At 46.3% G+C, this 26,234-nt stretch overlaps 1 non-coding gene across 1 annotated transcript; it reads right to left on the bottom strand.

Annotated features, from left to right (window-relative positions):
- Positions 1 to 15,111: 15,111 nt before the first annotated feature.
- Positions 15,112 to 15,185, bottom strand: Trnat-ugu (transfer RNA threonine (anticodon UGU)). Its single transcript has one exon. It is a non-coding gene; the product is annotated as a tRNA-Thr (tRNA).
- Positions 15,186 to 26,234: the final 11,049 nt, after the last annotated feature.

Here is a 26,234-nt window from a genome sequence, read left to right as displayed (position 1 = left end):
AATAAGTTTATTGTACTGAGAATATTTGCACTGAGAGCTCAAAATACTTTTCACTTGAGTCCTATGCATGTTGGGTTACTTTTCTGGGTGGCCTGTGCGAGGCGAGCACCGGTGGACGCGGCAAACTACGTTTCTGGTTGGGGGCTGCACTTCCGCGAATCTGAGAGGGTCGTACATCAATGGGCTTAAGCGCCTGTCGGGACGACTGACGTCAGTCGAGTTTCACCTGTTGTATGCAGGGTGAAATGACCTGTGAGACGGCTGAGTGTCGGCGCAGTTTATGTATTTACCCTTCTGGCGGGTCCAGAACGAAGACTGCTGGCACCGACTGAGTGCATTGTCCTGATGATTCTGAGAATGTCCTGCTGGGGGCGACTGTCTGGCGCCGGATGGCCGGTGGTCTAGGTATGTTGTTTTCGTAGCCGGTCAAATGGCAAGTTCAGTGTCATCAGCTGAATAGCAGAGGCATGATTGGTCAACTTAGACTAGTTGACGTCATAAAGCCCTGCCTGAAATGGGAGGGAACGATCGCTATTGGCCCGAATGATGTTCTGAGACAGTGTGAGCGAATTTTGAAATAAGCACTGAATGCTGATTTGCGGTTTTCGAGGACAGTAGGGAGTTGAGCAATGTTGGCTTCGCTCTAGGGTTACGCTGGCGCAATGATTTTTTAGGATCTGATCTTCGTTGGAGTGGGACGTTTTGCGACTTAACCGCACTTTTCGGCAGAACTTAGAATCCTCGGACAGCCTTTGAGGCCAGGGACTGAAACAGGGTTGCTGCACAGCAGAAGTCGGCGCCTACATAATCAGAACGCTGCCTATCGACGACCTCCCACAGATTTCAGGGTTGGTGAAGTATTTTGCGGCTCCGGCATTTTAGGACCTACCAATTTTACACTGAAGTCCTCAACAGCACGCACGCTCGCTTTGCTACAAGTCCACCTTGCTTCTTTCTTCACGTGATCCCATATGAGCTCCCACTACTAATCGCGATACTGCAATATATTCGGGAGAGCCATATTTGATTCATCAGGACCTCCAGTCATTATCGTCAGTATATTGCATCACAGAGAGTAGGAGCCCCTTGTTCTCGAACCAACTCTTATTCTCATAGTAGTTTTGTATAACCCTATCATTTAACTTACTGTTTGTGTCGATAATCATTTGCCTTTATGTTCTGATGTATAACAAATCTCACTGTAATATGTAACTCGCAATTCATTTCGTAGATACATGCAGAATCCCATTTCCAGTTGTTTATTACGATAAAGTTCTCTCTCCTTTTTTCTCTGGGTATATTAAGATTTTTATTAAATTATTGTGAATGTGCACTCCTTATTTTACCAACTACTGGGGTCCATCATCATTTCCTTTCGTTACGATTGTGTGCATAATTAATTAGGTGGTAGGTAAGGAGAGGGTCGAGTGCATGTCTCGCTCTCATGCAAAATTCGTCAGAATTAGAGGTACAAACGCTTATCCACCTTGGCACCTCGCAAACTTTATCCTCACGTTAGAGCAGCTACCAACAAGACACACATTACTGCACAAATCTGTAGGTCTTGTAGAATTCTTGGCCGACAGCTGGCGTCACGTTGTAAGCTCTCCACCACATTTCGGGAATTATACTCGATACCACCTTGCTACTCTGCTTGCGAGAGTCCTGTGCAGCGTGTCACATAAATATTGAGACGAACTTCGGTGGGTTATAGACCGTGTCCATCGAGGATAGAACGTCACGTCCGGATACGTCATCCAACGACGCTTCAGTGCGTGGGAGTTAGAGGCGCCAGCATCTCGCCTACCGCTGGGCCACTCTTTCTCGGCAGCAAACGTAGCTTTGTATGCTGGCGGACCGTAGGCAGAAATTCTCGCAACGTTGTTTGTTATTCAGTGATCGCGGCTGATTGCCATGATCGCCAATGGAGAAGATTGAGCTAGCTGTTGCGTAGAAAGGCTTTGTCTCCTCTGAAATCGATGCTCTGTTTCCTCAGTGAATGACAATTCCTGACTCTGGTTTCCACCCAGTTTATTTTTCTTCTGGAACACTCTAACATCTCCCACGTTTTTCGGTACACAAAAGAATATACTGAAGATGGAGACCGGTGTCAGAAACCGCCATCCACCAAGGCAAAAGAGCACCCCATTCATAGGAGACAAGGTCTGACTAGCAGCAGCTAGCACTATCTTCTCCACTGGCGATCGTGGCAATCAGTAGCGATCACTGAATAACAAACAACATTGCGAGTCGTTCCGCCTACGGCCTGTCAGCGTATGAACTTACGTTTGTTGCCGATGGGGTGATGTAGTGACAGCCTCTGGCGCCTGTGACTTCGGCGCACTGTAACATCGATGGATGACGTTTCCGGATCTGAGTTACTGTCCTCAATTTACTTCTCAAGGCACCTCCCTGCAGTCGCTTGAAGTTCGTCGCAACAATTCTGAGGCACCCTGCACACGCTGGCCGTTACCCCACCAGCACTCTGCTCCTGTCGTTGCCTGTGTAGCCATCGAGGTGGTTGGTGGTGTGGCGGCGCTCAGTTGCGAACTGTGGACTCCAGCGTCTTCGGCGGACGCCGCTGCACTGAAAATCTGCCGGCCGCTGTGGCCGAGCGGTTCTAGGCGCTTCAGACTAGAACCGCTTGACTGCTACGGTCGCAGGTTCGAATCCTGCCTCGGGCATGGATGTGTGCGCTGTCCTTAGGTTAGTTAGGTTTAAGTAGTTCTAAGTTGTATGGGACTCATGACCTCAGATGTTAAGTCCCATAGTACTCAGAGCGATTTGAATCATTTTTGAACTGGAAAGTTTTCCTTTCTCTCAGCTCAGTGTCAGAGTGTTGTTCAAATGTCTGTGAAATCTTATGGGACGTAACTGCTGAGGTCACCAGTCCCTAAGCTTACACATTACTTAAACTAAACTACCCAAAGGGCAAACACACACACACCCGTGCCCGAGGGAGGACTCGAACCTCCGCCGGGACCAGCCGCACAGTCCATGACCACAGCGCCCCGGACCGCTCGGCTAATACCGCGCGGCGTCAGAGTTTTGGTTCCGTGTCAGACTCAGCTGTAGGCCACTATCTTTTTTAATTACACCGTCTTGGATTCTAATTTCATTGGTCTCTATAATTACGCTTTTTCAGAGGGAGGAAGATTGTGTGGAAAAATTATTTCGCTGTAATCCATAGTACGGCGAGTTGTTATAGTGTGGTCGGTCACGACTGGTTTGGTGGTCTGGTGTAACTCAGTGTGCTGTCTATGTTCACGCACCTCCCTTCTACCGTGAGTATAGTTTCCTCAAATTATACTTTGACGCATTGGCAGAGGATTTGGTAGATCCTTGGTTGCACATCCCTAGATCACTCTTAACTAGATCTGCCCTGTACCAAAACTAGGGTTCGGTAATTTTGTTACACCAGATAAATGACGTACTAAATGGTAGTATAACTAGTAGCATTGATAGGGAAACAAATATAAATGAATGTGGTAGAAACTGTTTTGCACATAATTACAACCGCATATCGTATAGTGTAAGTAAGGTGTGTATTTTATATATTTACAAAATTTAAACTGCATGTTCTTCATCGTGATGAATGGCAAGAGTTTTCCGTTATTACTGGTTAGTGAGAAAGTTGTTTATGAATAACCGAAACATGTTTTATATAAGCTCAACGGAAGTAGTGAAGCGATGTTTCATATCATTCTGTTTTGTTGTTTTATAAAATTTTACCTTTCTTTAGGAAATTGTTTTTTTTCTAGTGCTATGTGATAAACCTGTATTTTTTTAATTGTTGCTACTATAGAATCCATCTGTTTCGCATTACAAATCAACTGTTTTCGGATAAAACCAGAATTAAACATTGACAATTTAAATTTTGCTGTAAATACTGTTTATTTTTAAGTAACAGACTGGAGGGCAATTATATAGAACAATAATGTTCCGTAGTTTACGCAGCCCTTTATATATCCTCACAGCTTCTGGTCGCCACCACAGGGCCCCAGCCTTTGCAATACCTTTTCCCTTTCCATGCCGCAAGTCTATCGTTGCTATTATTTTTCCCCCTTTTCCTCTTCCGTTTGTTCTCTGCCTCCAAGAAACAAAAATTGTGTCCTCGTGACCACTTTGACCTTTTGCATTTCTTCCCAGTCTGGTTTGATCTTCCCCCCGGGGACAGCATTCCATCTGATAGGGGAGTGATGCTGCTCATCTGGGTTATGGTGATAGTCAAATGCATGCTGTTGCAGTCCTCATTATCCTTCCTCGCTTCACCGTTTCTGTTTGCAACGTCTACATCGCTCTCTCATTCAATTTCATCTGGGCAGACTTCCTTCACCTTATTGACCAACTCCCTTAACCCTTTTTGCTACTCGGTGACTTTAAGACACACCATCCACTTTGAGGCTCTTCCAGAACCTGTCAGAGAGGCTGACCTCAGTCAACTCAACCTCATCTGACTTAACACTGGAGCACTCATCCACATTCCTTTCAGACTTTATGCACACCTATTCCATTTGGACCCCTTGTACTTCGCTGCCCAGCTTACCCTAATCTCGAGTCGTTTGTTCTCCCTGACACGTACTCAAGTAACCATTTCTTGTGAGATATACTTTTGCTGACTCCTACTCCACCTACGTGTAAACCCAATTGGCAGCTTTATAAGCCTGACTGGAGGCCTTATTCCTTCCTGGCGACCTTCGACGAACGTTTCCCAAGTTCTGATGTCCAAGTGGAGTACCTCACAAACGTCATCCTTACCGCCACACAACATTCCACACCTCGCACTACATCTTTACCGTCCATTGGTGGACTGAGCGATTCATGCACAGAGACGTGCTCTCCATGTCTTCAGCTATCATCCTACACTGTCGAACTGTATTCGTTGTAAACAGTTGCACGCACAGTGTTGTCGCATTCTTTGCGATAGCGAAAATGCGAGTTGGCTCTTTTATTAGTTCTTGTAACAGTTCCACTCCCTCTTCTGTGATATGGGGCAGCCTCCATCGACTCTCTGGGCCAAGGTCCAGTCCCCAATTTCCGCCATTACCATAGCCGGTGATGTTCTTGTGGGCCCTATAGCTATCTCCAACGTCTTGGGCCATTATTTTGCGGAGATCTCGAGCTCCACGCGCTATCACGGCGCCTACCTCCCTCTGAAAGGAGTGGAGGAGGCTTGTGTGACATCCTTGTCCTCTCAGAATCATGAATGCTACAATGCCGCCTATACAATGACCGAGCTATATCATGCTCTCACTTCATCCCGGTCATCTGACGCAGGGCCGGAGGATGTTCACATTCAGATGTTGTAGCACCTCTCTCTCTCAGACAAGCACCATATCCTTCGTATGTAGAATCGCATTTGGGCAGATGGCACGTTTACCAGACGCTGGAGTGAAGCCACTGTCATACCCATTCCTAAGCCCAGTAAGGACAGACACCTTCCTTCTAGTTACCGCCCCATTTCTCTCACAAGCTCTCTCTGCAAGGTGATGGAACATACTATTCATGGCTGGTTGGTATGGTTGCTAGAATCTCGCAGTCTACTAACCACTGCACAATGTGGATTTCGAGCGCTCCGTACTACAGTCGACCATCTCGTCACTCAGGTCATGAACGGTTTCCTGCGGAAATACCAGAGTGTGGCAGTCTTTTAGAAATCGTATTTTACCTGCTGGAGGACTGGTATCCTCCGTACTCTATACACGTAGGGCTTCAGAGGTCGCCAGTCCCTTTTCCTTCAGGAATGTTTAGAAGACAGGATTTTCAAGGTACATATGGGTTTGGCCTTGTCGGACACCATCAGCCAGGAGAATGGGGTGTCTAAAGGCTGTGTCTTCTGTGTCGTCGTCTTTGCTAGAGTCATTGACACTACTGTGGTCTGTCTCCCACAAGGCATCTCTGTCCCCTCGTTCGTTGACTACTTTGCGATCTACTGCAGTTCTACACAGACAGTTCTCCTTGAGCGGCGTCTTCAGCGGTGTCTCAATCGTCTTTACTGGCGGAGGATCGACATGGCTTTTGATTTTCCATTGACGACGTTGTTTGTATGAATTTCTGCTGGTACAATCGGTTTCTTCCACCATCTTCACATCTTTTGCCTGTGGCTCTTCCGTTCGTTGAAACTACAAAATTCCTGGGCGCATGCTTGATAGAAAACGTTTTTGGTCCTACTTCCCATATGTCTTAGCTGGCTGCAATAATGTATTTGTTATGGTCACTGAACTTGAGAACTCGATCACTTTATACAATATAGTGTCACAGTCTGATTCCGATGTAAAACTGACTTTAGCTTCGATACAGTTCCGACTTCTCATACAACTCGCGCTGCTGCATATAAAGTAAGGCGATTCTGTCTTCGTAAGCTATGACTACAGCCTTGGGCTGAGCGATGCTGCGCTCTCATGCTAAGTAATGCGTAATGTGGAACCTCTTGAGGCCGTGTCTACGCCGACGTCTCGCCTGCTTTGCTGCGTTAGGCAGAGACTGTCCTCAGTTGTGGTTCCGTAGTAAAGGATTCAATTTTGACATGGGACCACGTTCTTCCGTCAACACCACATTGTGCACATGTCTATTAGGGTATCTGTTCACAATGCACTGTTTATCAAGAAGTACTGGTAATAGGACGTTCGTACGGTATCAAATGAACACTTGTAAGATATCTGTGACAGCTAGGTCTGCTTACAGGATTTCAATCCATGACAACTCGCTACAAACGCTCGAGAAGATCGTGAAATTCCTCTGAGTACCACGGAACATAGGTACACTACTGGCCATTAAAATTACTTCACCAAGGAGATTTGCAGGTGACAAACAGGTATTCATTGGACAAATATATTATACTACAACTGACATATGATTACATTTTCACGGAATTTGGTTCCATAGATCCTGAGAAATCAATACCGAAAACAACTATCTCTAGCCGTAATAACGGCCTTGACACGCCTGGGTATTGAGTCAAACAGAGCTTGCATGGCGTGTGCTTCAACACGATACCACAGTTCATCAAGAGTAGTAACTGGTGTATTGTGACGAGACAGTTGCTCGGCCACCATTGACCAGACGTTTTCAATTGATGAGAGATCTGGAGAATGTGCTGGCCAGGACAGCAGTCGAACATTTTCTGTATCCAGAAAGGCCCGTACAGACCTGCAACCTGTGGTCGTGCATTATCCTGCTGAAATGTAGGGTTACGCAGGGATCTAATGAAGGGTAGAGCCACGGGTCGTAACACATATTAAAGGTAACGTCCACTATTCAAAGTGCCGTCAATGCGAACAAGAGGTGGCTGAAACGTGTAATCAATGGCACTCCATACCATCACGCCGGGTGATGAATACATGCTGATGAATATACGCTTCCAATGTGCGTTCACCACGATGTCGCCAACCACGGATGCCACCATCATGATGCTGTGAACAGAACCTGGATTCATTCGAAAAAATGACGTTTTGCCTTTCGTGCACTCAGGTTCGTCGTTGAGTATACCATCGCAGGCGCTCCTGTCTATGATGCAGCGTCAAGGGTAACTGCAGCCATTGTCTCTGAGCTGATAGTCCATGCTGCTGCGAACGTCGTCGAACTGTTCGTGCAGAAGGTTGTTGTCTTTCAAACGTCCCCATCTCTTGAGTTGGGTTTGACCTCCATCTCTCAAAATTTTCCGAAGAGCGAGCCGATTGGGGAAGGGCGCCTTACTTGGTGCATTGTGTCCATCTTGTGATCAGACCTTTCGCCAGCTTACACACCGTTGAACTGCAGTCCTGTCCGCTCTCCATCTCTTGGGCATAACTCTTTTTCTGCGTGCAGATAACACCTTGAACTGTGCAGTGCCTCTTTCTGCACCGACGGCGACCATGGACCACATGTTACCTAACATCCATCACGGTAGCCAGTCCGTTGTGGTGGGGCCGCCATGTACTCTGTTGGTTGTAGCCCCCTGACAATACAGGGATCGCTCTACTGATGCCTGCGCCGCTAACTCCCCACGTATGCCAAGGAGTAGACGCCTATCCTTCTGGGGTATCGGGACTCCCGGCAACGGCCATCCTACCAGGTGGCTCTTGCCGTGGCTGGGTGGCGCCCGTGGGGAGGGCCCTTGGTCGGAGTAGGTGGCATCAGGGCGGATGACACGCAATGAAGCGTGGTACATCGTCTCTCGCTGATGGACAGCCACCAGCAGTCTCTAAGCATTCTCGGGCTCAGTTTAACGCTCAGAAGTACGATCCCAAAACGTTCCCCTCCCTGGCCACACCGTGGGAGGAACGTAAGTCTCAGGATGGCAGTAGCAGTTATTCGCCCCGCTTCTTAGTTTGTACGAGGGTTGATGGGGAGTCTTTTCTCTCCACAAAGCCTCAGTTCTTCGTCGAGCATTTAGAGGACAAGTTTGGGGAGTTGGAGGGCTTGTCAAAAATGCGCTCTGGGTCAGTCCTGATACAAACGGCATCCTCATCCCAGTCACGACGGTTACTCGCTTGTGACAAGTTGGGGGATGTTGCCGTTACGACCACACCCCATAAGAGTTTAAATATGGTGCAGGGAGTTAATTACCATAGGGATCTTCTTTTGCAGTCTGATGAAGAGCTGCGCGCCAATTTAGAGCGTCGAGGTGTACATTTCGTCCAGCGCGTTCATCGGGGTCCGAAGGAAAATCAGATCGCTACCGGTGCCTTCATCTTGGCCTTCGAAGGGGATACATTACCGGAAAAAGTCAAGGTGATGATCTACCGATGTGACGTTAAGCCCTATATCCCTCCCCCGATGCGGTGCTTTAAGTGCTGGAAGTTCGGCCATCTGTCTTCTCGCTGCACTTCCAGCCCCACATGTCGAGATTGCGGACGCCCATCACATCCCAATACTCAATGTGCCCCGCCTCCCATCTGTGTCAACTGCGGGGAGCACCATTCACCTTGCTCGCCAGACTGCCGAATTTTCCAGAAAGAGCGTAACATCAGGTAATACAAGACCCTGGACCGACTAACCTATACTGAGGCCAAGAGGAAATACGACCGACTCCATCCTGTGAGAATGACATCTTCCGACGCTGCTGTTACAACTCCTGTGCTAGCCCGTCTGTTTCTCCAATTGTGGCCGGATCGACGAGTAGTAAAACTCCTCCTGCCCCCTCGCCAGTGGGGGGCTCTACGCACCGGGTTGCTCCTGCGCCACCTACCTCAGGATCAACACCATCCCACCCATCGGGGACGTCCGTCCCCACTTCTAAGCCGGAGAAGTGTCCAACGTCTTCGGCTTCTCACGCTCGCAAGGGGTCCCTTGGGTCCCTCCCTTCCCAGGTTTCCGCCAGCAAGAAGCCTGACGACCGACAATGGCGTAAGTGCCCGCAATCAGCTGGTCGTAGGGCTTCACGATCGTCCTCCGTCCCGGAGACTGAATCGGTGAAGCCCTCCCAGCCAGTGCGACCCAAGGAACGGCGTGAAAAACCCAAGAAGAGCTCTCATCCCAAGCAACTTGCGGTGTTAGCCATCCCACTGCAACCTTCCAGCTCTGCGTCTGAGGATGCGGTGGAAATTCTGGCGTCCGCTGAGGACCTCGATCTCGCCGGTCCATCAGACGCCATGGAAAGGACTATCACAGGTGCTAAATCGGAGGCAGCAGGTGACCCAGCGGCGTAATCTCCCTTCCCAGTCCCGTCAAGCCTTTCTTCAGCCATGGACAACACCATCTTCCAGTGGAACTGCAGCGGTTTCTTCCACCATCTAGCTGAGTTCCGCCAACTTATCAGTCTTCACACTTTCCTCTGCATCGCTCTGGAGGAAACTTGGTTTCCGGCTTTGCGAACCCCCGCCCTCCGTGGCTATCGGGGTTATTATAGGAACTGGGCAGCTTATGAAAGGGTGTCTGGTGGCGTCTGCATCTATGTCCTGAACTCTCTTCACAGCGAGTCTGTACCTCTCCACACACCTTTAGAGGCTGTCGCTGTTCGGGTGTGGACGCCACAGGCTGTTACCGTCTGCAGTCTTTACCTTCCACCGGATGGTGATGTCGCGCAGCATGTCCTGGCTGCTCTGATAGCTCAATTGCCTCCACCTTTCCTGTTATTGGGCGACCTTAACGCCCATAACCATCTGTGGGGTGGGTCAGTGTCAACAGGTCGAGGAGCCATTGTTGAGCATTTATTGGCGCAGCTCGATCTCTCGATCTTAAAAGATGGTGCCTTCACACACTTCAGTGTGGCGCATGGCACGTAGTCCGCCATTGACCTTTCCATTTGTAGCCCTAGCCTCTTACCATCTGTCTGTTCTGTTCTCAGTGTCTGTCTGTTTTTAATAGCCATTAATGGGCTCGCTGCGGCTGTGGGAAATACTGTCTCCACTTCCCTGTATGCTGACGACTTCTGCCTTTACTACAGCTCTATTGGCATTGCAGCTGCTGAACGTCGGCTACAGGGCGCAATCCGCAAGGCGCAGTCTTGGGCTGTACATGGTTTTCAGTTTTCGGCAGCCAAGACCTGCGTTATGCATTTCTGCCGGCGACGCACTGTTCACCCGGAGCTGCGGCTTTATCTTGACGGCGAGCTTCTTAAAGTGGTGGAGTCACATAGGTTTTTAGGGATGGTTTTTGATGCCCGGTTGACTTAGCTGCCTCATATTCGGCAGCTTAAACAGGCGTGTTGGCGGCACCTAAATGCTATGAGATGCCTGAGCCACACAATGTGGGGCGCCGACCGATCTACTCTCCTACGGCTTAACCACGCGTTAATCCAGTCCCGTCTGGACTACAGGAGTCTGGCTTATGGCTCAGCATTCCCATCTGCGTTGCGGGTGCTGGACCCAATCCTCCACAGCGGGATAGGCCTTGCCACTGGTGCCTTCCGAACCAGCCCTGTGGACAGCATACTTGTGGAGGCAGGTGTCCCTCCATTGCGGTTACGACGCCAACAATTACTGGCTGCTTATGCTGCCCATGTTTTTAGCTTGCCCGGGCATCCAAATTATCGTGTCCTCTTCCCGCAGTCAGTCGTTCATCAGCCAGAACGTCAGCCCCGGTTGGGTTGTCTGATCACCGTACATGTCAAACAGCTTCTTTCCTGGCTTGGGTGTTTCCATGTTCCACCTTCTTCCCGGGCCCCTCTGCGTACACCCCCGTGGACTGTGCCTCGCCCTTGCCTTCGGCTCGACTTGGCACATGGCCCGAAGGACTCAGTCCCTCCGGAGGACTTCCGACGCCGCTTCTATTCCATCCTGGCCACGTATCAGGGCTCTGGCGTTGTCTACACCGACGGTTCGATGTTTGCTGGTCTAGTCGGTTATGCACTAACTCTAGGGGACCGTTCTGAACAATGTTCTTTGCCGGCTGGCTGCAGTGTTTACGCTGCTGAGCTGGTCGCCATCTTTCGTGCCCTAGAGTATATCCGCTCTCACTCAGGTGAGTCCTTCGTTATCTGTAGCGATTCCCTGAGCGGTTTACGAGCTCTCGACCAGTGTTTCCCTCGTTCTCGTCTGGTAATGGCTATCCAGGAGTCCCTGCATACTCTTGCCCATAGCGACAGGTCTGTGGTCTTTGTTTGGACTCCAGGCCATGTTGGTATACCCGGCAATGAAACTGTTGACCGCCTGGCGAAAGAGGCCACCAGTGCGCCATCTCTGGAGATTGGCCTCCCGGCGACGGATTTGCAGGCAATCTTACGCCGCACAGTTCTCTCGTTTTTGGATACTGAATGGCGCGGTCTGATTACCCCTAACAAACTCCTTGCCGTCAAGGACACGACGGCTGTGTAGTGGTCAACCATGCGAGCCAACCACAGGGACTCAGTCGTCCTTTGTCGGCTCCGCATTTGCCACACCCGACTCACGCACAGTTATTTACTGTGTCTTGAGGATCCCCCTCTTTGTCGTTGTGGGGCGTCCTTGACGGTGGTCCATATTCTGTCGGAGTGCGCCCTTTCAACCGTGCTCAGGCAGACTTTTGCAATGCCTGACACGCTCTCTGCTCTTTTATCAGATGACTCTGCCATGGTGGACTTGGTTTTGTGTTTTATTCGGGCAGGGGGTTTTTATCCTTTACTCTGAGTGGTTTTTCTTAGTGTTTATTCTGGCTTTTAGCCGCTGATTTTAAACTGAGTTTTTAAAGTGTTCTTGGTGGTTGGCTTTTGCTCTTTTTCTCTACGGTCGGCCAACCACCGTCACACTGTGTGTTTTAATTTGCTTTGTCTGGTCTCTGTCAGAGTATTTCATGTCCTGTTTCGTTTGCTGTCTTTCCTGTTGTTCGTTTTTTATTCTCTTCGGGTGGTTTTTTTTATGGAACGAGGGACCGATGACCGTAGTAGTCTGGTCCCTTTAATCCCACAAACAAACCAACCAACCAACCATATTCTGCTAACAGTCATTGGATCTCGACCAACGCGAGCAGCAATGTCGCGATACGATAAACCGCAATCAGATAGGCTACAATCCGACCTTTATCAAAGTCGGAAACGTGATGGTATGCATTTCTTCTCCTTACACGAGGCATCACAACGACGTTTCACCAGGCAACGCCGGTCAACTGCTGTTTGTGTATGAGAAATCGGTTGGAAACTTTCCTCATGTCAGCACGTTGTAGGTGTCGCCACCGGCGCCAACCTTGTGTAAATGCTCTGAAAAGCTAATCATTTGCGTATCACAGCATCTTCTTCCTGGGGGTTACATTTCGCGTCTGTAGCTCGTCATATTCGTGGTGTATCAATTTTAATGGCTAGTAGTGTATTAAGAACCATTTGGCGATCAAGGAAGGCTTTGTTGGCCATATTGTCGTAACGTAGTGTCCGAAACATCGTGGAGACGCAGTCATATACTAGTGAGAGGATAGGTAAATGGAAATGAGTGCCAATAAGCCGAAGTGTATTCAGTAAGCAGAGTATATTGTATCTTATTTTGAATACTCTTGAGAAATGGAGTCCTTTTTTCAATGTGCCTATGAATTATATGTATCTTTCAGGCAAGACTTCTATTTCCAGCGAAAGAGGCACCAAGTGATTCACAGATCTTTTGTGAATGCAAAACTGGCGAGCAAGGGGTCCGTGACCCCTTGCATCCTTACTTCTCTTTCTGTGCTACAATTATAACCTCTGACTCGTCCTACTCCTCCCCTCAGGGGAACCTGGCGATCCCCCGGGCTCTCGAGTTTTGGGCTAGCCAACGATACCTCCACTTGTTTCTGTAAACTCAGGGCATGCCTCAATTACCACCATGAGGCGTAACGGTAGAACGTTGCATGTGTCAGGAGAGCGGGGTCTAAGCTTAAGTGTCTGAATAATGTGAACTTCTACAAAGGTAGCTCAACCTCAAAATGTGCTACGTGCTGATGGGGTGAGTGGTTGTTGAGGAAAAAAAATGGTCTCTTGACAGTTTCTTTATCACGTGTCTCACTCCAGTTGTAGGAGTCTTACCCAGGGAAGAAGGGCTCTGTCTGGGAGGACGTTTATTTTCGTAGCCTCGTGTGGGAACAGAATCGTTCTTACTGCTCTGGCTCAAATTCCCAATGGAAAAGGTGGTCCCTTATGGAGAACTACACCGAACCAACAAAAATAGGTTGGCGGACAGCCCTTCTACAAAACGCTGGGTGAGAATTATGCTAAAGAATGTAAGAGAGCACAAGTTTCCCATAACTGATTTATAGTACTTGGAGGAATGACCCTTAGAAGCGATATTCTCCTTCTTGATCCACAAAGCTTTAGTACCTGGTATTGCTTGTATATGTATTAATCCCCCCACCCACACACACACGTATTTATTCCAATTTTCTGTTAGTCCATCTTCCCCTTCCCCCTCTCTCGATCATCTACTCATTCTCCCTCTGTCCATCTGCTCATTCCATTCTGTGAGTCACCTCCTCCCCATCTATAAACCCGTCTTCTACTCCACCCTCTCTTTGTCCATCTCCTCCACCCCCACAATTCGCCAGTCTCTTCCTGTGCCTTGTCTCCTTCTCTTCCCTTTCTCTATCCATTTCCCCCTCCCGCTATCAAAGTCCATTTCCTCTTTCATCTCTCCGTCTGTCCATCTCCTTCCCCAACTTCTCTGTCCAGGTTATCACCCCACCAGGACTGGAGGGTGATTGTTATTATCCTCACAGTATTTATTTCCACATTATTACTAATGTGTGTATCAAATTCGATTCAAATCATTCCAGGAGTTTAGTATGAGCTTTTTACCCGTAACTTTGCCCACGTACGCACATTCAAAACATATTTCACGTATATTTAACGTATTTCACACGTATCTGCACACTTTTACCTGTATCTCTAGCGAATTTCGTCCTGCACTTTAATTTTCACTCAACTCAGTGTTTATGACGACACTGACTGAGCTGTGTGTCTTACAATATTACAATTTTGCTGGTAAATTTACTGGTGTATCTAAATACTGTCTGTAAAGTGTGTCGCGAATGCAGTGCGTAGTAAAGAAATAAAAAATTAAAATCTAATGCTTCATGTTGCAGGTTTACTGCAAGAACAACGAAAATTTAACAAGTGATAACGTATTCTCCTTTCTTCATTTTGTGTGAGTTATCAGTGAGAAAATTTTCCTAATTGTTTGGAATCGTGTGTAAAGTTCGTTGCAAGTCACTAAGGGCTCTCATTCTCAAATACTGGACGAATAAAGTCTGGGTATTGGCGCGTTGTGGGCTATACTGCTTTTTCAACCCCCCCCCCCCTCCCCTCCTCCTCTTCCGAGGCCCACCTCTTTCATAGGTACGTGGTTCTTAACACCCCCTCCCCCCCTGCCCTTTTCCAGACAGTACGTGACACGTGCACCAAGTTTGGTTGACGGCAGTCCAGTGGTTTAGGAGATGTGAAACATGGATTACTGGAAGTGCTGGGTCACTGAAGGGTGTCAAATGACTTCGAAACGGCACTTTACTGGTTGGACAAGCATTATTGCAACAACTATCCATCCTTTAGTGTCAAAAATAATAGGCGACAATCCTATACTCGCTGAAAAACGCAGTACCATTATAGTTATTTCCTGCGTATGTCAAATGCTTAATAATTATATCCTTAACACAACGGATGTACAAAAACATCTGTGAAGTAAAAGCTAATTAACTGAAACCCTCAGCTGCCGACAGGTGTTGTTGATATACTGTAACTCGATGGGGACAGCTGAAAATGTGTGCCCCGACCGGGACTCGAACCCGGGATCTCCTGCTTACATGGCAGGCGCTCTATCCATCTGAGCCACCGAGGAAACAGATGAATAGCGCGAATGCAGGGACTTATCCCTTGCACGCTCCACCTGAGACCCACATTCCCAGCTGTCCAGAATCTGCATCCGTCATGTTCCTAGTAGATATTTGCCCATCCACTCATTACCGTTCCCATAAGAGTTTGGGCAACCTGTGTGCATTTGCACAGGCGAAGGTCAATGGCCGGGTAGCCTTTAACTATATATATGAATATAGTAACTGTTCACGAGAGAATCGTCACAGTTTTTCGACTCCATGAGCCGTATTTGGGTGAAATATATCTATCAAGCTCATTTCGAGTCGGTGAACGCAGTGACGAATAGCCCCCATCAAGGAAGTGCCTAGTTTTTGACCAATAATGACGTGGACTCATGAACCATATGTCAGTTTTGCAGGCGAACGCCAGGGTTATTCTGTGTCCAAAATAAACTCCGCAATATACGGAACAGTAAGTAACGGGAAAGACTGAACACTAGCGGACACAGTTATTTTTATATGCATGCATAATGATACCTTTAAGGGTTATATACATTCACAGTCAGTACAAGAATAACGATTCCACAAATACGGACTTTAACTTTACTACTGTAAAATGACATTTCTATACTGCTACATTTTGCTGTATCATATGCGATATGGTAATATGTGATCACAAAATCTTACAATGATATTTCCAGGACGTACTTCTGAGAACTGTTCAGTCAATTAACAACAGCATCGTCTTCACAATATCTGATACAATAATCATTATTTGCTACTCGTATAATTGATTCTGGTACTCTATTCGTATTCGGTACAGTTTCCTCTGTCCTACATCCACAGTTGTGCCAGGCACAAAGGATCATGCCACTGAAAACTGTCGAAGACATCTGGTGATAAAGAACTGAATATAATGTCTCTTGCAATGCCTCCAGAATAAATTTTGTACTAGTGCATTCAAGCCCACGAACACAAATTTACTGTGCCTGAAAAACTAATCTCTCGGCTTGATCTACATTAAGTGATCTAAAGTATCTGTACACCTCCAAAAGCATACTTTCTAATATTAGGCGCACTGTGCTGCCACCTACTGTCAGGTACTCCATATCAGCGAACTCAGTAGTCATTAGAGAGAGCAGAATGGGGCGCTCCGCGGAACTCGCGGACTTTGAACGTGGTCAGGTGATTGGGTGTCACTTGTCATCCGTCCGTACGCGAGATTTCCACACTCCTAAACAACCCTTGGTCACGGTTTCCAGTGTGATAGTGAAGTGGAAACGTGAAGGTGCATGTACAGTACAGAAGCGTACAGGCCGACCTCGTCTGTTGGCTGACAGACTGCCGACAGTTGAAGAGGGTTGTAATGTGTAATAGGTAGACCATTACACAGAAATTCCAAACTGCATCAGGATCCACTGCAAGTACTATGACAGTTAGGCGGGAGGTGCGAAAACTTGAATTTCATGGTCGAGCGGCTGCTCATAGCCACATACCACACCGGTAAATGTCAAACGACACTTCGCCTGGTGTAAGGAACGTAAACATAGAACGATTGAACAGTGGAAAAACGTTGTGTGAAGTGGCGAATCACGGTACACAATGTGGCTATCCGATGGCAGGGTGTGGGAGTGGCGGATGCCCGGTGAACGTCATCTGCCAGCGTGTGTAGTGCGAACAGTAAAATTCGGAGGCGGTAGTGTTATGGTGTGGTCATGTTTTTCATATTGGGGGCTTGCACCCGTTGTTGGTTTGCGTTTCACTATCACAGCACAGGCCTACATTGATATTTTAAGCACTTTCATGCTTCCCACTGTTGAAGAACAGTTAGGGGATGGTGACTGCATCTTTCAACACGATCGAGCACCTGTTCATAATGGATGGCCTGTGCAGGAGTGGTTGCACGACAATAACATCCTTGTAATGGACTGGTCTGCACAGAGTCCTGACCAGAATCTTATAGAACACCCTTGGGATGTTTTGGAACTCCGACTTCGTCCCAGGCCTCACCGACCGACATCGATACCTCTTCTCAGTGCAGCACTCCGTGAAGGATGGGCATCCATTCTCCAGGAAACCTTCCAGCATCTGACTGAAGGTATGCCTGCGAGAGTGGAAACTGTCAAGGCTAAGGGTGGGCCAACACCACTTTGAATTCCAGCATTACCGATGGAGGGCGCCACCACGAACTTTTAAGTCATTTTCAGCCAGGTGTCCGGATCTTTTTGATCACATAGTGTATTTAGTGGTTCGCGTGGGATTATTTCTGTGCAAATGCGTTTGTTATATAAGGATTTCTGAATTTCAGGTTTCTGAAACATAGCTCCGTCAGTCTGCCCAGTCTAAAAGTCAAGCAACAGTAATGTGTTGTCTTTTAAATCTGGAATGAAAACATTGGTTACACCAACGAATAACAAGGTTTCGTGTAAGTTTGTAAGAGGTCTAGCATCAACAACTATCTTAAAGGCAGTCGCCCGCATTATTAGTTCTCTCATCCTAGGTCCAAATCGTACATTTGGTTCTTGAAAACAAATGTACATCTTCATACCAAGAAATCCAGCGGATGATATGAAGTTCGACAGTAGAAGAATGTGTTACGATTGAAATACATTTCACAAGAACATACGCGTATTTTTCTTCTACATTAGTTAAAGTTCTTCCACTTGCTATTTCATATTCAAATCTTGATTGGTCCCTATTAGAAATACTGTTTCCCCTATGCGTGCAATTAAGGAGTTGATTTGTGTAGAAATGCTGCAGCAGACTATGTTAAGTCTTTTTAGTGCATCATTTCTTTTCGAGAACGAATGCTTTTCTCTCTTTTAAACCTTTTTACAAAAATTTTCGACGCAAGGCATTTAAAATAGTTTTTTGGCAGAAATAACAGCCCAGTTTTGTAAACTGTAGTCATGGAAATCAAACCATGACTCTTGCGTTTTTAAATTTTTTAAACATTCCCTTTTTATTAAAGAATATTGATATGCTTTTGGAGTAGTTTTTCGAATTCTTGCCGCTTTATCAACTACATTCCTTGTACAATTATACTTAAGTGCGGTCCCCGATACGGATTTTCTAGTATGCTTCTTTTTAGCTTTCCTGCATTTTATTACACCTGACTACAGTGGTTTTCGTCAGTTCGTTTCGTTTGGCTCTGTATAGTAATAATGGTTCATGCTCGCTTGGAAAGCAAAGTTCTTCAGTCCCACTTTCAGTCACTTCAGCCCCATAAACACATTCCACCTCAAAGGCATTCTCATCGTCAACATCTAATGTAGCAGCTACAGTCAGACATATTTCTATAAAAGAACGTATCGTCAATGTGTTCGAATAGCATATTCACAAAAGAAGGCCTTTATTTCCATCTTCTATCACATTATGACACACAATTGACTGTGCCACATATTGTGGACGCAGTTGACTGTGGCACATATTGTGGTAAAATGCCCAAGACGTGAACTGGAATGATGTGATACATACTGACTGAAATATAAACGTTTGTAATATTAACGGGAAGAATTGTATCTAGAAGTATTAATATACTGACATACTGTAGTAAATAAATTGCTATTACTTTTTAAACATACCAGAATATCAAACAGCAGGAAAGTAGAGTAATCTAGGATGTGTAAATACCCACGAGTGCACTGCTGTTAGTTCCTTCTGCACGACCACCGCAGTGGGAACTGCGTGACTGAAGGTGCTGTAAACGACCCATCTCACAGCACTGAACAGAACAGTGCAGTGGTGTAGTTGCGGCATAAGTGACATATACGTAGTCCATCAACCAGTCTTCGAAAACTCGGCATTTCCTCAATAAGGGACTACATTCACTGCATGCAAAGACATCCCAACAAGCACAGTGTGTTTGTTTCACCCAAATACAACTCTCACAGTTGTAGCACCTACCTAGTTTGTAGGCTGTTCCAACTTTTTTCCAGACAACATTCTAAATATTCGGCTACCATCAAAATTCAGTGCCATCGAAGCCGAGTTGCATGTGATCCCGGAAGGTATCAAGTAGATGAGATCTGCCCAAAGGAAGACTAGACATATTTCTTCTACTCGCAGATTACCATGCAAACCACCCAGAGATGGTCGCAGCCATGCTTCGTGTCTGGCAATGTCCGTTCACCCACGGCTTCCTCCTGCGCAATTAAGAGCCTCAGGATTGCAAGGCACGTGGCTTCATTGTAACAGTGAGCCGTATTTTAACGACCTGTTGTTTGTAAGCTGATCATAGGACATCAAGTAATTTGTCTTGCTATATGGCGTAAATTTTAAGTAGCAACTAAACGAGTGTAGCACGGCATTTAAAATTTTGTGAGGAATGCGGAGCAGAGTTTAACGACTGAGTGGTGTCTTCTTCCCGTTTTTGTATATTAATAGTACGCCAGCCACAAGTACTCAGGGAAAATTTTAGTATTTTTATCAAAATAATCTTTATTTCACAGAGTGATAGTTTGTTAAGAATGCTAGACATTTATTTTTAAGCGCAGCCAGCCTCGGTGGCTTAGCGGTTCTAAGCGCCTCAGTCCGGAACCGCACAGCTGCTACGGTCGCAGTTTCGAATCCTACCTCGGGCATGGATGTGTGTGATGTCCCTAGATTAGTTAGGTTTAAGTAGTTCTAAGTTTAGGGGACTGATGACCTCAGATGTTAAGTCGCGTAGTGCTAAGAGCCATTTGAACCATTTTTTTAAGAGCATCTGCTTCAGCTTATGGGATGTCGCGCAAACGATCATTCATTTTTATCTCTTGTTTGAATATATCATTACAAATAGTTTTAATTATTTAAAAAGTATCATTTTACGTGGGTTACACTCGCTCGTGCAATATCAGTGTAATACTGAGACAGTACTGAGTGGGATAGTGTTGGTATTGGTTGGTTTCTGCTTTCCCTACAGGTCTTGGTCGGAGAGGCGACCCTTCTCGCCCTTCCAAAAGTTGACAATATCTCTCATCGATAAAAAAAAAAACACTACTTACGTATTTCCATGGTACAATACCACACCAACATTGTTTGTGAGAACTGTATTTTCACTGCAATGCACTAGAGGAACGAGTGGAATAACCCGGAATGTAATTACGACTGCTAGGAGTAGAGCGCCCATCTCAAACGCGGCTTTAATCCCACCGTGCAGCTCCAGAAACATGGAGTTAAACAGCGTTCTATATCTTTGGCATTGGGCTTGCGGCTTTGTGTTGCTGTAACTACTGACAGAGATATTTTGTCAAAAGCAAATCTAGTTATGTTATCAACACTTGACGTTGTTAGCTTTCTATATGGACAATTCCTTCACCAAACAAAGGGCACGTCTTGCGTGCGCGCTCCATTCTATATACAAAGAAGTTCAGAATGAATGTAGAGGCTACAAACGGCTATAACTATTTAAAGCATGGACATACATCGATAAAAACTGCAGAAAACGTAGAAGGAAGTGCAAAATTGTTTAAATCCTTTACACACTGGAGAGTCAAAGACACTGGTACAACTGCCTAACATCGTGCAGGGCCCCCGCGAGAAAAAAATGCTGCAACACGACGTGGCATGGACACGACTAATGTCTGAAGCAGGGCTGGAGGGAACTGAATCCTACAGAGGTGCGCATAAATCCGTAAGAGTAGGACAGGGTGGAGATCTCTTCCTAACAGCACGTTGCAAGGCATCCCGGATACCCTCAATAATGTTCACGTCTGGAGAGTTTGGTGGTCAACGGAAGAGTCTAAACTCAGACGAGTGTTCCTGGAGCCACTCTGTTGCAATTCTGGGCGTGTGGGGTATCGCATTGTCCTGCTGGAATTGCCCAATGCACAATGGACATAATGGATGTAGGTCATCAGACGGGACGTGTCACCTGTCAGAGTCGCATCTAGACGTATCAGGAGTCCCATATCACTCCAACTGTACACGCCGTACACCATAACAGAGCCTCCCCCAGTATGAACAGTCCCCTGCTGACATGTAGGGTCCATGGATTCATGAGGTTGTCTCCATATCCGTAAATGTCCATCCGCTCGATGCAATTTCAAACGAGATTCGTCCGACCAGGTGACATGTCTCCAGTCACCAACAATGTTGACGGGGCCCAAGCGAGCCGTAAAGCTTTGTGTCGTGCAGTCATCAATGGTACACGAGCGGACCTTTCGACTCCGAAAGCCCCTATCTATGATGTTTCGTTAAATGTTTCGCAAGCAATTGCGGGAGAGCCGCATTTAAATTGCAGTGCAGTCGCACCCCTTGTTCTGCGTGGCACTGTCGCAAGACAGGTCTAAACTGATGTTTTAAGCACCTTCTTGCTTCCCACTGTTGAAGAGCAATTCGGGGATAGCGATTGTATCTTTCAACACGATCTAGCACCTGTTCATAATGAACGGACTGTGGCGGAGTGGTTTTACGACAATAACATTCCTGTAATGGTCTGGCCTGCACGGAGTCCTGACGTTGAAACCTATAGAACACCTCTGGGATGTTTTGGAACGTCGACTTCGTGCCAGGCCTCACCATCCGACATTGATACCTCTCCTCAGTACAGCACTCCGTGAAGAATGGGCTACCATTCCCGAAGAAACCTTCCAGTACCTGATTGCGAGAGTGGAAGCTGTCATCGAAGTTACGGGTGGGCCAACATCATACTGAATTCCAGTATTACCAGTGGAAGGTGCCACGAACTTCTAAGTTATTTTCAGCGATGTTTCCGGATACTTTTGATCAAATAGTGTATGTTGGCCTAAATATTGAAGCACTTTTGCAACCTTTTTGTGGAGACTTGGATAGCCTACCTGAGGAAAGCAGTGTAAGTATCCTGGAGAGATGTAACGTAGAAGGATATCCCATTAGTGGCGATTACCTCGCAGGTCAATCAGTTGCATATGCACAGGTGCGCATTCATCTGAAACGGCAAACTGTTTCTTAAACAGCCCGGAGACAGCAGTAAGATTGACAGTGTCCTCAAAACATTTACGAAACTAGCCGTGCAATTCTTTCAAGGCCACAATGAATTCTTCAAAGCTCACGTTTTCTTTAATGCCAGTTAGGTTAGAGAACTGGAATATGTCCAATCCGCAATGAGATTTTCCATTTAAATGCGTCTCCATCAAAGAGGAAACAAGTTTTTCTCAACTTGCTCACAGTAGGAGAGCGTGCAGTTAAGTCAACTTAAAATACGAGATCTGAAGTCCACTCCGGGTGTTCAAATTTTGGTTTCTACAACCCGTTTTTCATTCATAAACTCAACAATAACGAGTTTTCAATCGATAAATAATTCCAGACATTCACCTTAACCAACGTACGCTGCAGTGATATAGTATAAAGTCACCCATCGAAAACTGTTGCAACTGACAGCGGACTAATGTGAGTGACTACAGATGTTTTACTATTTCTGACACCAATTTCTTCACATGGGCCATGCCTGCAAATTTAGCACCAAGTGTTTCTCGATGTACAGAACGATAAATCCCGTTTGTAGATCGTTGTAGTTTTCTGCTCTGCCACTGTCAATGAAATCTTTAAATTGTTTCTACGTGGTATTTTATTGTCCTTTGATATCAAATTTGCAGAACACGTCGATTATGTGCTTGCAAAGTATGTATTTAGAATTCGTATCCCAATCTTCTGTAATTCTCATTCATTTTTAAACGGCTGTGACGTTAGATTGCTAGAGTGCCTCTTTTTGTGGAAACGGCCACTGGACCAGTGAACGTTCAAAAATGGCACTGAGCACTATGCGACTTAACTTCTGAGTTCATCAGTCGCCTAGAACTAATTAAACCTAAGGACATCACACACATCCATTCCCGAGGCAGGATTCGAACCTGCGACCGTAGCGGTCGCTCTGCTCCAGACTGTAGCGCCTGGAACCGCACGGCCACTCTTGGCGGCCCCGTGAACGTCCTTCATACCGTGAACAAATAGCGAAAGGTACACACCGCTGATACAAAGATTTTGCTGAACTGTAGAGAGCTGTGTCGACTGAGAAGCGTCACACAGCAATACTCACTGAAGTGTCGCGCTTCTGCGGAGACTTCCCACAAGGATCGATCAAAGCAGAGATAACCGGGTCTCGGCCCGCACGCTGCCCGCATACCCTGAACATGTTAAGTTCGGCACGCCGTGGCCGGCCCTCCCCTATGGGCTTCTGCTTCCAACCCGAGGACTGTTGTATACAGGCTGTCCTAAACCTTTTCTGTCAAAATCAAACGGAAGGTAAAGCATCCTAAACTAGCAAGGAAACATCACCAACTTGACCTCGTATTTTAAGGGGAGGAAGAAGCACACATGCAAGATATCAGCTCCACCAATTGACCCCACGCGAAAATTTGGACTACTATTCTGATAGTTCACGGTTATGAACTTCTGAATGTACAAATCTTAAATATGCGCGTGCACCGGATGTTCGTCACTCGCTCCGCCCCACTGGAAACGCCAGTGCCCGAGCGCGATGTAGTTTACAACAGAGTGATAACCATTGCTCTCCTATTCGCAGGCTGTTAAAGGTGAGGGAAGAGGAGGAGGAACATCTGCCCACCATGTTTCGAAATATTGTTCGGGGATACGCGTTATTTTAGGACAAAAGGGGATAAGTAATGTGAGTACATAGTATGTCAACTTCACATACACTTACACACCTCCGAAAACTTATAAAGGAATGACGTTAATATTAACCGATTTATAGTTTAATCACTCCAGTCACGTTGAAGAAGAGCGCAACTCCTGCAAATGGTATACACTTTAACAACATCAGCTATACAGCCCAAAGTCAATAACGCACAACTGCGATATTAATAATTAAATAGCGTTACCACACTTCTTCATTAACAAAATCATTTATTTCATTCATTGACACAGCGTTTGTGAATCGTAACGTAAAAATGTTCGAAACAACTACAGTTTAGGAAGCGCGCACATTGGCCCTATGTTACCAATATCAAAACAGTGTTTCACTGGATGTTCATAGTGATCTGGCCGCTCACTGTTGTAGCTGTTTGGATACCAAGCGGTCAGGAAGACTGGCCGGAATACACTGAAATGACAAAAGTCAGTGATACCTCCTAATATCGCCTCGGACATCCTTTTGCGCGGCGTAATGTAGCAATTCGACCTGACATGGACACACATGTCGTTAAGTCCCCTGCAGAAATATCGATATCGTCACGAACCCAGGAGACGCGCTGCAGGCAAAGTCATGCTTCTAGCAAAGTCACTCACGTCGGTCGTCTGCTGCCATAACCCATTAACGCCAAATTTCGCAGCACTGTCCTAACGAATACGTTCGTCGTGCGTCTGCTATTGCTTATTGCGGCTATTTCACGCAGTGTTGCTTGTCTCTTAACACTGACAACTCTACGTGAACGTCGCTGCTTTTGGTCGTTAAGTGAAGACAGGTGATACCCGAAATTGGGTATTTTTTGCACACTCTTGACACTTTGGATCTCGGAATATTGAATTCCCTAACAATTTCGGAAATTTAATGTCTCACACGTCTATCTCCAACTAGCATTCCGCTTTCAAAGTCTGTTAATTCCAGTCGTGCCTCTATAATCACGTCGGAAACTTTTTCACATGAATCACCTGAGTACAATGATAGCTCCGCCAATGCACTGCTCTTTTGTACCTTGAGTACGCGATACTACCGTCACCTGTTATATGTGTATATCGCTATCCCATGAATTTTGTCGCCTCTGGTTGTGGTGCACAGGACTGCCTGTAAAGGGGAGACTGCACTTGAAGTATGATGTCGTGCTGGCAGTATTTCACATCGGGGCCCAGTAGTTGCGTAGAGTTGGTAAACCTGCGATGGAAACCCAGAATATTTGGAAGTCATATACATCCAGCGGTTGACAGTATGTTGTTCCACGTGGTGGTATCGTGAACACAGAAACTGCAATGTCTTCTTTACCGGGCTGTTCGTGTACTGAAAAGCTTATGTGGCCGGAAAACGAGTCCACTGTTACAATTGCTCTGCTGTCATCTTGTACGATTTTATAAAACATCATCTTATTAACTTTTCCTTAAGGTTATGTGCTTGCCACAAAATCGTCTGCGTGAAAGAAACTTAGCTCGACTCGCAGCCAAATGACCCGGTAAGTTCTTTGAAAAGTACAAACAGATGATAGCAGATACCGTTGGCATTATTGAGTAGCTAAGCATAGTGTTAGTGATGGACTGCACGACTGTGTCGACATCTTTAGGCCCTTTTTTGGTAAGAGATCGAGAAGACGTGATATACTTCTGCTTGAGAAGAGTTTTTCGCTTAGTAAGTCTGTTTACCAAGCTTTTTACTTGCAGTAACATAGGTTGCTTTTCGCAAAACATTCCCATGTTTCTTCATGAAACTTCCCCAGGGACTTGCGATAGGAACGCTGTTGTTTTCTATATGCGCAACTGATTTGCGGACAGAGTGGGCAGCAACCTGCTGTTGTTTGCTGATGGTGCAGTGGTTTAGAGTAAGTTGTCTAACTGGAGTGACTATGAAGATGCAAGATGACTTAGATAAAATTTCTAGTTGGTGTGATTGATTGCAGTTACCTCTAAATGTGGGTGAGTAGGAAGAACAAACCTGTAATTTTCGGATATAGCATTACTAGTGTCCAGCTTGACAAAGTCAAGTCGTTTAAATATAACGTTTCAGATGGATGTGAGGTGGAACGAGCATGTGAGAATTGTGGTTGGAAAGGCGAATTTGAGGAAAGATTGGCTCACCTGTATAGGAGACCACATACACTACTGGCCATTAAAATTGCTACACCAAGAAGAAATGCAGATGATGAACGGGCATTCACTGGACAAATATATTATACTACAACTGACATTTGATCACATTTTCACGCAATTTGGATCCATAGATACTCAAAAATCAGTACCGAGAACAACCACCTCTGGCCGTAATAACGGTCTTGTTACGTCTGGGCATTGAGTCAAACAGAGCTTGGATAGCGTGTACAGGTACAGCTGCCCATGCAGCTTCAACACGATACCACAGTTCATCAAGAGCCAGTTGCTCCGCCACCATTGACCAGACGTTTTCAGTTGGTGAGAGATCTGGAGAATATGCTGGTCAGGGCAGTAGTCGAACATTT

The sequence above is a fragment of the Schistocerca gregaria genome, chromosome X, assembly GCF_023897955.1.
Source record: "Schistocerca gregaria isolate iqSchGreg1 chromosome X, iqSchGreg1.2, whole genome shotgun sequence".
Classification (NCBI taxonomy): Eukaryota; Metazoa; Arthropoda; class Insecta; order Orthoptera; family Acrididae; genus Schistocerca; species Schistocerca gregaria.
This window is presented reverse-complemented; position numbering and strand designations above follow the sequence as displayed.